At 42.7% G+C, this 15,727-nt stretch overlaps 1 protein-coding gene across 2 annotated transcripts in view; it reads right to left on the bottom strand.

Moving 5' to 3' along the window:
* PRKG1 (protein kinase cGMP-dependent 1) overlaps positions 1-15,727 on the bottom strand; it is a 1,377,090-nt gene that overhangs the window by 589,005 nt on the left and 772,358 nt on the right. The gene's annotated exons all lie outside the window — the stretch shown is intronic.

Below are 15,727 nucleotides of genomic sequence, written 5' to 3'. Positions count from 1 at the left end.
ATTTTATTTTATTTTATTTATTTCTTTTACCAGAACACTGCTCAGCTCTGGCTGATGATCATTCAGGGGACTGAACCTGGGACTTTGGAGCCTCAGGCATGAGTCTCTTTGAAAAACCATCATGCTATCTACCCTCCACCCATTTCCTCATTTTTTTTTTAAAATTGTAGTATGTTGGCAAATGGTTGAAGTGCTTAATCAAATTCTCTATCACTTAAAGTTGTTTAAACAAAATACATTCATACTGATAAAGATCCCAGGTTACTAGTTGGGTAGAACACGCAGTGGAGTAGTTGACAATGGGACCCAGCTTGACAGGTGTCTTTATCCTCATTAAGAATGTGTCCCGTGCGGCTTTCCACCTTTCTCTGCACGTGTGGTGTTTGATTATTCTGTCCCTCCAATGTGTATGCACACCTTCTCCCCCTCCTAATATGCACAGCTTCCTGGAAAATGCTTAACCCAAGAGAAAGACTGTTAAGCTTCCCTGAATCACCTAGGCAGGAAACCAGATGCCTGCTTCCTCTTTTCAGAAGCCTGTGCGGCCAGAAGCCTACCTGGCAGTCGGGGGTGTGCAGTGGTAACACACCAGACCTACATGCCTGAGAACGGCTTCAGTCCTTGGCATCACCATATGCCAGAGCTGAGTGGTGCTCTGATCTATTTCTGATAAAAAAAGACAATCTTTTTCTTCTTCTTCCTCTTCCTCCTCCTCCTCCTCCTCCTCCTCCTCCTCCTCCTCCTCTTCTTCTTCTTCTTCTTCTTCTTCTTCTTCTTCTTCTTCTTCCCTACTGATATTACGTGAGGGGAATAAATATCAACCTTTTTAAAAAAGTTAAAAGGATAATAAATAACTATCTGAATCTTTATATTCATAGCTGTTCTTCCAATACGTAGACAACACCTTGCATAGTCCCCAGTGCTCAATATTCATTAATCTAAACATCAATGTATGAATGCATCGTAATGATCAGAGCATCACAGGAATATTTAGAGTAATGCCTCACTACAGGTATAATCATGGTCTTGTATGTTATACAGAACAATAGCGTGATCTATTATTTCACCCAGCACTGTGAGTTGAACCCTGGGCCAAACAAAATCAAGTATTGTTGGCTCATGTGAACCAGACAAACAGCCACTGTGTCACACTCCTCAGCTTGTGTGTGTGTGTGTGCGTGTGCGTGTGTGTGTGTGTGTGTGTGTGGTTTTTTGGTTTATCTCTAGGGCTTCATGGTTCAGTGTTGGCGTCTTTCGATGAAAACAATGAGACAAAGAGGCAGAATCCTGCACCACCACTGTGCAGTGTTCTTGGGGGGTGGGGTGTTCTGATTGATCGGCTAGAAGGAAAAATTGCATACTTTTTTTTAAAATTTATTTTATTTATTTATTCCCTTTTGTTGCCCTTGTTGTTTTATTGTTGTAGTTATTATTATTGTTGTCGTTGTTGGATAGGACAGAGAGAAATGGAGAGAGGAGGGGAAGACAGAGAGGAGGAGAGAAAGATAGACACCTGCAGACCTGCTTCACCGCCTGTGAAGCGACTCCCCTGCAGGTGGGGAGCCGGGGTTCGAACCGGGATCCTTATGCCGGTCCTTGTGCTTTGCGCCACCTGCACTTAATCCGCTGCGCTACAGCCCGACTCCCGCATACTTTTTTTTTTTAAGTGGAATGACAGCTATCACTAAACATAGAGCAGAACTGATTCAATTATCACGTTGAGTTAAATCTAGGGACTTGGTATCTTTGAGCTACTAACCATGGAGGTCTGCCAACACTGGGAATTATACCCTGCCATTGGACTTGCTTAAACATGGGAGTTAGGGCTTGATCACTAGATCACTTCTATTTTATTTTATTTTATTTTATTTTATTTTGTTATCTGACAGAGACAGAAATGAGAGGGAAGGAGAAGATAGAGAGGGAGACTGAGAGATACCTGCAGCCCTGCTTTACCACTCATGAAGCTTTCTCCCTGCAGGAGGGGACTGGGGGCTTGAACCTGAGTCCTTGCATACTGCCACATGTGCACTCAACTGGGTATGCCACCACCTGGACCCTCACAAATCATTTCTATGGAGCCAGAATAACATCTTCTATGCCTACAAAAGATATATTCAAGTGCTAAATTATAACAAGTGGTACAAAATTGGGAACAGAGACTAGTTGTTATCTATACACACCAAACAAAATCCAGTCCTCGATAGGAGACAAAGTGTCAATTTAGACTCATTCACCTTACTTGACATACTTCCTTCAGCGAAGTATAAATAAGTTTGGCTCGGAGTTGAAGCTTCCTGTGCCAGATTCTCAGCTTCACTTCACTAACTGAAGCACAAAGCTCTCCTCTCTTTCTACAAGCAGGAAAATGGTAGTGGATCTGAAATTTCAGTGACCTCAGGCAAAGTGTTGACCTAAATTTTATGTCAGTGATTTAAGAGGCCTTCACTGGCTCTAGGCAGAAGCAAACAAACAAACAAAAAAAAAAGAGCTGAACATTATTTCTCCATGAATAATCGGAACCAACTTCAGGGCCAGATTCTGTCTTCAGGTCTCTGCACATAACTCAGTAATGTTTTCATCTTGGGGAAATCAACAGACCCTCTGCGCTGTGAACACAATATTGTGCTCCAAGTAGTTGGTGCTTAGGAAAAGACAGATGATGCTAAAGCCTGGTGTCTCTGAAACATGGAGTAAACAGAAAATGATGCTTCTGAGATGCACTGAAAAGACAAGTAAAATGTAAACCTAAGGAGCACAGAAATACAGATAACACACAGATTGGAAGTCTGGATAAATAAGAGCAATACCCAGAGAGTACTGAGGGTATTGAGTAAGAGCGGTTATAGTTTTAGAATCTTCACAAATAAGAGAAAGATCTAAGCTCCAAAGGCAGGTCTGTTTAATGTTTAAAGAGTTGCTTTTCCTACCCCCACTCTGTTGGTCTGCTTCTAATTCTGCTTCTAAGACCCCTTCTGTTTTGATCATCACCATCACGTCACATTTCCCTGCATTGCTTAACGCTGTGGTCTATTTACATAATCACTGTTTTACCTGAGAACCGCCCTGCCTGCAGGGCACTGGTTTAATCCCACTGGTTTGCACTCTCTTTTCGCTCCGCCCCCTCTCCTAGTCACACCTGTTTTCCACCATTTAATCCCACTGGTTTGCACTCTCTTTTCGCTCCACCCCTTTTCCTAGTCACTTCCTGTTTTCCACCCTACTATTTCCTTCTTGGCGAGTATAAACACAGATTCCCTTCTAATTAAAGACACACTGGATTGCCTTCCGCTCGAGAGTCCCAGAGTCTCTCTCCTGACTAACCCGGCACGAGTTCCTGATCCCTCTCCCACGCAGCAGCCTAGGTTGGCTCCAGTCTGAGTTCTCTCCAACCCAGAGAGCACGTGCTGGGGAAGAAGCACCCTCAGGCTATGCCAGCACAGCTCCTGGAATCAGTGAAGAGTGCTGTCATAGTATCAGTACTATGATCTTGCATAGGTATTACTTCTCATTATTATAACACCCAGGGAGAAATTCCAAGTTAGGGCCAATAAAGCCTCCACAGTCCCAAATAACAGAATAAAGGAGATACATATCTTTTTTTTTTTTTTAAAGAATTTGCCTATTTTATATTGAAATCATTTGCAAAAAGGGACTGTATACTAGACAACATATTTTAAATGTGTAAGAACCATTCACAAAATAAGTATGTTGTTTTCCCTCTGACAGAACGTCTTTCACTATCTTCAAAAAATAAAGTGCATCAGCAGATATGTTACGAGGATCGCGGTATCTGGCTCTTGGCAATGTGTGTGTATACACGTGAATGTGTTTTGTAGTGTTTAGCTTTTAGTTAACTCTCTGTGTTGATAACAGAAACGAATTCCCTAAGAGTCCTGCCAAATTGCATTGAACAATAGCTCACCAGCTCCTTGAAGAAAGAACTAAGCAGGAAGCAGGGGCTGGGGGGTGATGCTGCTGGTTGCGTAAGGACCCAGGCTTGAGCCCTCAGTCCCCACCTGCAGGGAGGGGGGGGGGAAGCTTTTTAGGAGTGGTGAAGCAGGGCTGCAGGTAAAGCAGCAAACTAGTAAACACCTCACTGCAAGGATAAGTACCATTCATACAGAATTCCACTGCAACCCTTCTTTAAGGAGGAATAAAAGACGATCTAGCTCTCTGTAAAACTGCTATTTGAACAAGTTAAGCACAACGGAATGGGGGAAAGGCCACTCACTCATTTATGCTAAGCGTGTGTCACATGTATTCACTCCCTATCGCTCTGGGAACCACTAGAAAAATCTTTAAAAAAAAAAAAAAAGGTCTTTTCTATTTAATTTCCAGATGGCATCTTCCATTGTTTATGCATGTCCACTTATATTCTGAGTCTCTCGTATGTGTCAAAAGCCATCAAATGGTCACTTGGCAATTCTGGGCTTCTGTGGAAGAAGTGGGAGACAGATCTGATTCCTGCCCACTTAAGCAGCAGAGATGGTGCCCTGCCAGGGCTTGTCAGAAAGCGGAGTTGCTAGGCCGTGAAGAACAGGATATTCCGTCAAATGATCAAAACACGTGGGAGCTCTGCACACCTTCTTTTCCTCAAGAAAACTGACATGGAGTCTCAGGTGTTAAGAAACACAAAAAACACAAAAACTGGCCTGAGGCTTCTAGTTTACCAGGTGTGGCAACCCCTCCCTGGGAACTGGGAACTCTTCACTTTTTTTTGGCTTTGATTGACCATGATTGAGTCTTACTGATAAGGACCTTGACCTTTGGGTTGAACAGAATTAGTGACTGGCAACGGCTCAAAGGAGTCCAGGGATAGAAGTCCCTGAGGAGTGTCCCATGCTATTTTCTATGTATGTGACATACCCATACGGCAATGTTGTGTTTCTCTACGGAACACGTCCGCCTTCCCCCATCATAAAACGCAGAACTTGCTGTGAAAAGTCCCTAGTGGTAAATGTGTCTCTTAACTCTGCTCAGAACAGAACCGGACCCCACTTCTCCAAAGTTGGCTTTGAAGTCTATGTTGTCTACGAGTTTCTCAGCTTAAAGGCTACTCATTCTCTAATAAGACTCTTCTTTTTTCATCTTAAAAAAGTTAGACATTTTTCTTTATTTTTAAAGTGTTTTTCTTTAAGCAGATAGATTTTTTTAAAGGTTTTCTAAATCTCTTTATTTTATTTATTATTGGGTAGAGACAGAAAACAAGGAGGAAGAAAGAGAGGGAGAGAGGGAGAGAAGGAGAGAGAGAGAGACCCGTAGCCCTGCTTCAACATTCGTGAAGCTTTTCCCCTGCAGGTGGGGACCAGGGGCTTGAACTTGGGTCCTTGCGCACTGGAGTGTGAATGGTTAACCGGATGTGCCACTGCCTGTCCCCCACTTTTTATTTGGCAGGACAGAGAGAGATTGAGAGAGAAGGGGGAGGGAGAGATACAGAGACAGAGAGACACCCGCAGTCCTGCTTCATGGTTGCACAGCACTCAACCAGCACACCGCTGGCTGGCCTCTCTCCTTTCCTTTCTCTTAGTTTATATGTTGCATGCTTTCTTCAAATACTAAAACCATCTTTTTATTCACTTAATATCTGATGAAACATTTCACTTTTTAATTTTTTTAAAAAAAATTTACTCATTTACTTTCCCTTTTATTGCCCTTGTTTTTATTGTTGTAGTTATTATTGTTGTCCTTGTTAGATAGGACAGAGAGAAATGGAGAGAGGAGGGGAAGACAGAGAGGGGGAGAGAAAGATAGACACCTGCAGACTGACAAGCTTCACCACCTGTGAAATGACTCCCCTGTAGGTGGGGAGCCGGGGGCTTGAACCAGGACCCTTATGCCGGTCCTTGTGCTTCCTGCCACGTGTGCTTAACTATTTTTTATAATTATTCTTTTACTTGTTTTATGTCAATGGAAGAGACGAGGGTAGTATGTGTGAGTGTGGGTGTGTGTGTGTGTGTGTGTGTGGAGAGTGCAATGGAAAGAGAGACACCAGAGCACTGCTCACTGTACAAAGCAGTATTTCCAGGGACCAGACCTGTCAACTCTGGGGCCTGAGTCCTGGGAGAATGGCTCAGTGTCACAGAACTTCCTGCCCATGCCTTGACTGCTAGTAAATGTTACCTGGAAGGCAGTTTGTCTATTGGGAGGAATACCCCATATGGTAGGTAAGTGTTTCTTCAGAAGATTAAGAAAAAACAAAAGTAACCTTTATTTTAGTGGATAGAGACAGGCAGAAATTGAGAGGAAGGAGGAGATTGAGAGAGACAGACAGACATCTGCAGGCCTACTTTACCACTTGTGAAGCTTTCTCCCTGCAGGTGGGGGCTGGGGGCTGGAACCTGGGTCATTGAGCATTGTAACATGTGCGCTCAACCAGGTTTGTCACCAAGTTGGTTCTACCTCCTCAGCTCCAGAGGTAAATGATTTGTCAGCCAACCAAAACATCTGATGATGCAAGTGGTTTTTATCTGCTTTTATGTTTAATTAATTAGTTACTGCTACCGGGATTATTGTTGGGGTTTGGTCCCTGTAAAACTCCCTGGACTTATTATTTTGGGGGGTGCAGTAAGAAATAGAAATAGAAATAGATGGGGGTCAGTCAGTAGCACAGCAGGTTAAGCACAGGTGGTGCAAAGTGCAAGGACCGGCATAAGGATCCCAGTTCGATCCCCTGGCTCCCCACCTGCAGGGGAGTCGCTTCACAGGTAGTGAAGCAGGTCTGCAAGTGTCTGTCTTTCTCTCCCCCTCTCTGTCTTCCCCTCCTCTCTCCATTTCTCTCTGTCCTATCCAACAACGAATGACATCAACAACAGTAATAATAATAATAATAATAATAACCACAACAAGGCTACAACAACAAGGGCAACAAAAGGGGGGAAAATGGCCTTCAGGAGCAGTGGATTCATGGTGCAGGCACTGAGCCCCAGCAATAACACTGGAGGCAAAAAAAGAAAAAAGAAAGAAATAGAAATAGAGAAAGGGGGAAGAGAGAAGGTGAGAGAGATCAAGTGAGGAAAAGTCACATGCAGTGCAGCACTGTCTCACTGTTAGTGAACTTCCCCTTGCAGATTGAGAGTGGGGGCTTAGACTTGAGTTTTCTTGAATGGAAATGTGTCTGCATTACTGGGTGAACCACCACTCAGCTTCTACTTTAACTGTTTAAAATAATGCTTACTTATTTATTTATGTTATTACTTTGTTTCCTTTTCATCACAGAAACAGGGAAATGGGAGAAGGGATAGGAAGAGAGACACTTACTGCACTGCTCCAACTGCTTGTGCAGCTTTCCTGCTACAGATGGGGACTGGGGACTTGAACCCAGGTCCTTGTACATAGTCATGAGTATGCTCTACTGGGTGACCCACTGGCTGGCCACTACATCACTTAGAGTTTTCTGTCATTGAGATGTTTAGTTGCTTAAGCCCTCAATACAGCTTCACAGAGTACAAATAATTGTGTCTGAGGAACAATTCAACTGTTACAAGTATGAATTCCATAGCATGTTTCTTTTTTCAGCTAATAATGAAAAGGAGATTTACAATTGGAGGTGACAAGTGACTTTGATAGCAGAACACTTCTGGATATGATGGTTAATAACATCTGAAGAAAAAAGTCCTGTCCCCAACTAAGGGCAACTTTAAAAGCCCCTATACATCACACCGGCAATGATGATAAACTCATCAAAGGAAGAAAACCATGATCAGCAGTGGAAAAGAAGATAATACTTTACTGCATTCTCTTAATTACTTCTTGGAATAGATATTTTCTTTTTAGTAAAACAAGTCAGAGAACTAATGATCAGAAAGTTTAAATACAGGAGTGGGATTTAAATCAGTCTACTTGATTCCAGTACTTATCCTGTTTTCAAAAAAAAAAAAAGTGTAGAAAAACTTTTTGATCCAGGATATATTTTAAAAGAGGGCACTGCTCCCAGTTTTTAAACCACTAAAATAGAAATTATAGGGACCGAAATGAAGGTAAATGTTTTGCCAACACTTATCACAGGGAGATGAGAAATTTTACCAGTGTCAACAATTCTACTGTGAAGCTCCAAATTCCCCAACCCCCCCCCCCAATACCTCTCAAGATTGGACTAGCAAGTTAAAAGAACAGTTGTTAATTCGCTTTAAAGTTAGTGATTGTTCACATCACAGTGAGCAAGGATCCAGGTCAAGTCCCTGGTCCCCACCCGCAAGGGGAAAGCTTCACGAATGATGAAGCAGGGCTGCAGGTGTCTCTCTCTTCCTTTCTATCTCCCACTCCCCTCTCAATTTCTGTCTCTACCTAATTAGCAAATAAATAAAAACATTTAAAAACTAAACTAAAATTAAATAAAATAATGTGAACACAGAAAACACATTTAATTCTAAAAGACGAATTGTTTTCTTCTGTTTTTGGTTGGCTGTTTTTGTTTTTGTTTTTTTTTTCCTTGAGTACTTAGCAAGCTACCAAATATCAATGCTAAGATGGTGTCTTAAGAGACTCTCCAGAAAGAACACAAGCAGGAGGCTGGCTAGATAGCTCAGGTAAACAGGTCACTGGCTTGTGACTCACAAGTGTTTCAGCCTGACACTCCCTCACTGGAGGAAACACTGGTGATGGGGCAGCTTTTCTGGGCTCTCTTTTTCTTGCAGTCTGGAAGAGTCTGCTCAGAGTAGTCAAGTTCAGGAGACAAAAACACCACAAATGAACCCCAGTACTTAATAGTTACCTAGACAAAAGTGTTGTTGCTTTGAAAAGCTGACTTGGTAAATTAATATATGAAATCACAGATGAAAGAATAAAAATTTAAAAAATAATAATAATTTAGGGAGTCAGGCGGTAGTGCAGCGGGTTAAGCGCAGGTGGCACCAAGCGCAAGGACCAGTGTAAGGATCCGGTTCGAGCCCCCCGGCTCCCCACCTGCAGGGGAGTCGCTTCACAGGCGGTGAAGCAGGTCTGCAGGTGTCTGTCTTTCTCTTCCCCTTCTCTGTCTCCCCCTCCTCTCTCCACTTCTCTCTGTCCTATCCAACAACAATGACATCAGTAACTATAACAATAAAACAAAAGCAACAGAAAGTAGTAAATAAATAAATAAAAACCAAAAAAAGATAAAAAAACAACAAAAATGTTTTTTTTAAAAATAGTAATTTAATTAGAAGAAGATCTGAAGACACAGAAAACCATTTCCACTTAAAACAGTCCCAGTTTTATGCCCTTACACACACACACACACACACACACACACACACACACACTTGATCTGATTAACCAGTATGAAAAAATCAACTTCAGCTTCTGCATATTCCTTTATGATTGGGTTTCACTGAAACAACTGCTTAATTAATTAAAATAACAAAATATCCTGAAGCAAACGGCCTTTGGTTCAACTATAAGAAGGGAAAACCACTGTTAGGTCATCCTATGTCCCTCCTAATACCTGTTGCCGCTTTCTGGGTGTCAGCCATCTATCAGAAAAAGGCCTGATTGTATAAGTATGTCAGGGAAGGCACCATTCCATACGTCTGGGAGTTTTCTTTCTGCATGGAAGCACTTGGATTGCTTCATCCAATAAGCATTTTTCTTTTAAATCCATTCTAACACTCCCACCGACAAAAGCTCTGTTGATGGGGTGAGATTGGAATCCTAATTTGGAATCCTAATACATTGTTGTTGACAGTCCAATTAAAATGTATATTTTCGCAAGTCCAAATGAATCAAAGGACAATAACAAAGGCAAGAGTGTGGAAATAACAGTTGCAATGGTAATGAGAGTCGCTCTGAGAATTAAATAGATATTCTCGCCACCATCGAAGTCACAAGGCATTTCAAAAACCACATGCCTCTCTTTTCAGCTACTGCCAGCCCTAGCATGCATCAGTAACTTGGCCAACGGGCATAAAGGTGTTCAATGCAGAAGAGTAAGGAAGCTCATTTTTCATTTCTAGCTGTGAATCCATATTATAAAAACTCCAATAATAAAGTTGCAGAATTGTTCCAAATGCATCCTAATGTATCCATGTGATTAGAGCCGTCATTATTCAAGCGGGCTAGTGAGGCTGCTAGAAGGGAGAGAGGGCCTTACATATTCACCGAAAGTCCTGCATAATTAGGCTGAAAAAGATCGCAGCTACAGTTTGGAAGGCATCATAGTTTTTGAACACGTTGTCAGTTTTGTGGTTCTGGTATCCATTTTCTGCCCTGTCCCAAAGTAATCTAAATACACGGTATGACCTATTATCAGTCAAGTTCATATTTTACCCTCTTGTGAATTTGCTGAGTTTGCCAAAGGACTATAAACAAGTTTCTCATGATGGTGGTGATGGTTATTGATTCCAACAATGAAGATTCTCAATTTTATTTTATTTTTTATTGGAGATTTCCTAATGGTTTATAAGATTATAAGAGTATAGGTACATGACAGTGATTTATTGCCCCAACAATAACTACCATAGCTCTCACAGAAATCTTAAAGACTGGCTGGGCAGTAGCACACCGGGTTAAGCACACATAGTATCAAGCACAAAGCACAAGGATTTTGGTTTGAGTCTCAGCGATGCCCACCTGCAGGGGGGGTCGCTTCACAAGCAGTGAAGCAAGTCTGCAGGTTTGTATCTTTTTCTTCCCCTCTCTATCTTTCCCTCCTCTTTCCATTTCTCTCTGTCCTATCCAACTTAAAAAAAAAAATGCCCTCCAGGAGCAGTGGATTTATAGTGCTGACACTGAGCTCCAGAGATAACCCTGGAGGATAAACAAAACAAAAACCTTAAAGACAGTTTGGTTACTTATTATTATTTTTGCAAGTTCATGTGTTTCAATTCCCTATATTCCATACAAAAGGGGGAAAGTCTGCTATTTCTGTTTCACTGATTCAATTTACAAAACCCCCAGTTCTATTGCAAAGGACGGGCTCCATCCCCAGCACTGCTACTCCTGGGGGCTATTTTCTCCTTTTGTTGTGCTTGTGGTTTTATCGTTGTTGTTATTACTGTCACTGTTGTTGGATAGGACAGAGAGAAATCAAGAGAGGAAAGGAAGAGAGAAAGATAGACACCTGCAGACCTGCTTCACCGCCTGTGAAGGAAGCAACCCCCCTGCAGGTGGGGAGCCCAGAGCCTCAACCTGGGTCCTTGCACTTCGGGCCACCTGCACGTAACCAAGTCTTAGAGACAGTTTCTTGCTTTTTTTTTTTTAAGTTCACTATATCAGTTCTCTAGATTTCATATATGAAAAAAAAAAATCTGTTAGTTGCCTCTCATCTCTATTTTGATATTTCACAATATCATCTTTTTAAATTGCAGCATAATATTCCATTACATATATGCCTCATAGCTCCTCCTTTTTCCTTCTTTTCCTTCTCCTCTTATTCCTTTTCCTCCCTCTCCCTCCCCTTCCCCCTCTCCCTCCCCTCCCCCTTCCCCCTCTCCCTCTCTCCTTCTCCCTCCCCTTCCCCCTCTCCCTCTTCCTCCCCTCCCCTTTCCTCCTCTCCCTTTCTCCTTCTCCCTCCCCTTCCCCCTCTCCCTCTCTCCTTTTCCCTATGCTTCCCCCTCTCTCGGTCTCCCTCCCTGACCTTCTCCAGTCCCTGTCTCTCTCCCTCTATCACCCCTCCCCTCCCTCCTCCCCCCTCCTCCCCCTCCTCTCCTTCTCTCTCCCTCCCCTCCCCCTCTCCCTGTCTCTCTCCCCTTCTCCCCCCCCCTCCCCTTCTTCTTCTCTCTTGGGTCCTTTCCCCCTCCCTCTCCCCCTCTCCCTTTCCCCCTCCCTCTCCTCCTCTTCCTTCTTCTTCTCTTGCCACCGGGGATAGTGCTGGAGTTTGGTGTTGGCACTACAAATGCACCAGTAAGGCAATGTGACGGGTCTGATACCTGAAAGGGACGGACGGGGCCTTCTCTCAGACTTCAGTGGACTAACTGTGTAGAGATCATTTCTTTTTCCCTGTGCATCTGAAGGAACATGGCTCCGTGCCTGGGCCCAATTTCCTGTGACTGTTCCTGGGAGTGGGGAGCGACAGCACAGCTCGCCAGTCAGTTCTCTGTGGAGTCAGTTCTCAACCACACTGGGGAGTCTCTTTAGCCAGGAGGCACCTGATTCCCCATCTCAGACTCTGGTGCTGTGCTGTGCTTTGTAGCTGCCACCAGGGCACCAGCAGCCAGCAAGCACACTGGTTTGTTTGTTTCTTTCTTTCTTTTTTGCTGTGCTAGAATTGTCCCCTACTCTTCTTTTCCACCCATGGTCAAACATGCACATAACTACTCTCACTGTGTAGTTTCTTCCGAAGTCTCAGCTGGTTGTAGTTTGATGAGATTGGTGTGGTCTTTTGGCGACTTTGTAGTTATCTTCCTTCACTAGGCATGGTCACATCTCCACAAGTCTACCTGGTTCTCAGCTGAAAACCTCTTCTTTGACCATGTTTGTCACTTGTCACTTTCTTCCTTGACTCCCAAGACCTTCTCTGCTACTCTTTTTTTTTTTTTTTTTTTTACCATTACATCTTTATGGCTTTTTGAGTATATTTATAACTTTTACTTTCTTTTTTAAATTTTTTAACGTTTACTTTCTACAGCAGTTTTTTCTTTTTTCTTTTCTCTCTCTCTCATTATTATTATTATTTTATTAGCACACTGATGAGCTCTGGTTTATGATGGTGTTGGTGGGCTGATCTTGGGACTTCAGAGCCTCAGGCTTGAGAGTCTCTTTACATAACCATTATGCTATCTAAACTCACCCTACAGCAGCATGCAGAGAATTTATTCTTAGTTCTTTTATTTTAATTTAAATTTTTTTTTTATTATTTTCCCTTTTGTTGCCCTTGTTGTTTTATTGTTGTAGTTATTATTGATGTCGTCATTGTTGGATAGGACAGAGAGAAATGGAGACAGGAGGGGAAGACAGAGAGGGGGAGAGAAAGACAGACACCTGCAGACCTGCTTCACTGCCTGTGAAGCGACTCCCCTGCAGGTGGGGAGCCCAGGGCTCAAACTGGAATCCTAACACAGGTCCTTACGCTTTGTGTCACATGCACTTAACCAGACGTGCTACCATCCGACTCCCTATTCTTAGTTTGTAAAAGTAGTCCACTTACAACTTCAATGTAGAGGTGAATCATCTGGGTGCCTTTTTGAAAATGTCTGTCTAAAGTCAGGTGTGACATACTGTGTAGCAAGAAATTCTGTTATAACTCTGGCCCACCTATCACACACAGTATAACGAGACTGTAGTTACTGGACACCAGAGGCTACTGGACTTGTGAATGTGGCTAGTCAGCTGACATCTGCTCTCTGAAATGAGCACTCACAAGGATTTGAAATATACAGAAATACATAGTATGAAGAAAGGACATAAAATATTATTTTAGAATATTGACCACATATTGAAATAGTGTATCAGCTGTGTTACATTAAATAAAATGTATTGAAGTGTTCACCCTTCTCATAGGCATGCTGATTTGTTATTAATTAATTATTAATGGCTATCTATTAATCCATAATTAATTTTACCAGAGCACAACAATAAAACAAGGCCAACAAAGGGAAATAATCAAACAAAAAATTTTAAAAACAAGAATTAAGAATTTCACAAAGAGAGCTCCAAGAAGAAATACTGGAGCTAAAAGATAGTCTTGACAGCATGAGAGCCTGCCTGAAAGGTCTTATATCCAGAGTCAAACAGCTTGAGGATAGACTAGAAAAAAAACAGAGGACAAAGCTAACACATTCTCAGAGAGCAATGCAGTTGAAGAAGGGTTTATGAAAACTAACGCAGTCCTCTGTGAGTTGGCAGACTCCATCTGAATGAAGGATGTGAACCCTCAAGAGGTCCCTGAAGATGAAGAGAAAGAGAGGAACAGAGAGTATATTCAGAGAAATTACAGTGGAAAACTTCTCACAACTGTAAAATGATCAAAATATGGATATAGTAGGAGCTGAAAGGAAGCCAACACTCCTGAGTCCTAAACAAGCAACCCCAAGAAATATCATTGTAATATTGCTCTAAAATAAGGCCAAGGAAGACATATCTCAGGCTGCAAAGGAAAGGAAGCTGCTGACACAGAAACAGAACCATCAGGCTCTCATCAGATTCTCAGCACAAACCCAGAAGCAAGAATCCTACCAAATCATCCTTCAAGTGTGAGAGAGACATCCAAAGCTTCCCAAACATACACAAAAAAAAAAAGAAAGAAAGAAAGAAAGAAAGAAAGAAAGAAAGAAAGAAAAAGATTTCACCAACAACAACCCTGTCCTGCCAGAACTATTGAAAGAAAAACTACAAGAAAAGAAGTACAGGAGTCCTAACTCCAAATGAGGTAATTTGTAATTGGATATAAATGGAAATCCAACCAAAAACAATAAAAGGAACTAACACAAAGGGAAAAGGGAGGGCAGAAAGAACAGAGTGATGTGACCAATGTGTGTGAGCCAAGGCCACCCAGCAAAGACCTAGACCACAGAAGAGAAACTCCTCAGTCTCAACCTTTGTCTCTCTTTTGTTGGGAACAGAAGAAACGTGTTGGGTAGGACAGGTCAAGAAAAGAAGAACAGATAAGGGATAACGTAGCATGTAGGTGGAACTTGGGAGACAGAGTTAGGAAGGGGGGAGGCGGCATGGGATGAAACCTGGCCTGGGGCAGGGGTTCTACAACAAAACAAGGGACTGGGGGAGGGGGGAAACAGGGTTATGGGGGAAGAGGGGCGTTCAGGGCCCCTTGGGGGGGGGGGGTTAAAAGTGTGCATCAGGCCAGGCTGCTGTTGTACAAAACCAGGAGACCACACACAGCCGTGAGCAGCAGCGGTGCTGATTCACTAACCCCACACTCAGCTAATGTATGCGAGAGGCAGGGAGAGAAAGGTTTCTAGAGCAGCATCCTGACACATGTGACACCATGGGTTGGATTTAGGATCTTCTGCTGGACTGGACACTGTAACACTTTACCCAGTGCACTACTCACTGGGCTGCATTTCCATAAACCTTTTCCTAAACTTCCCCCCTTCCCTGTCACAGGGGGCTTCCAACCTCCCGCATCTGAATCTGCTTTACTGACTGCACAGGAAATCATTTACTGTCAGGGCTGCCACCATAAAGTTGAAAGACAGACAGACAATCTCTCTCTCTCTCTCTCTCCCTCTCTCTCTCTCTCTCCCACTCCCTCTCCCTCTCTCTCTCTCTCCCACTCCCTCTCCCTCTCCCTCTCTCTCCCTCTCCCTCTCCCTCTTCCTCTCCCTCTCCGTCTCCCTCCCTCTCTCTCCAACCTTGTTATTTGCTTCCTCTTCACCAGCCTCATATTTGCTATAGTCTGAGTCATTCCACTGCAGTCATCACATCACCATAACCACTGATTCTGCCTAAAACAATCACCCTTCTTTATGCTAGATTATCCATCTCTTCGGGTATTTTGCTCTTGCTTATATCCCAATCCCATGACTCAGCTCCTCCAGCACTATGGATATCTTCCTTACCCTCTGAAGATTATCTCAAAAAAATGCATATCTAAAATTTATCTGATGAGTCCAGATTATAATAGCTACAAGAATAACATTACATATATATATATATATATATATATATATATATATATATATCACACACACACACACACACACACACACACACACACACACACACACACACACACACACACACATCATAGATTCTTCTCTGTAGTCTAACTACAACTTCAGACCCAACTGTTTTTCTAGAACTTCTCATAATATGAACATCATATAATACACTAACTTGTTGGTCTGCTTCTAGT

This window comes from Erinaceus europaeus, chromosome 1 (genome assembly GCF_950295315.1).
Source record: "Erinaceus europaeus chromosome 1, mEriEur2.1, whole genome shotgun sequence".
In the NCBI taxonomy this organism is placed as follows: domain Eukaryota; kingdom Metazoa; phylum Chordata; class Mammalia; order Eulipotyphla; family Erinaceidae; genus Erinaceus; species Erinaceus europaeus.
The sequence above is the reverse complement of the archived record's forward strand: the minus strand, read 5'-3'. Positions and strand labels throughout refer to the sequence as shown.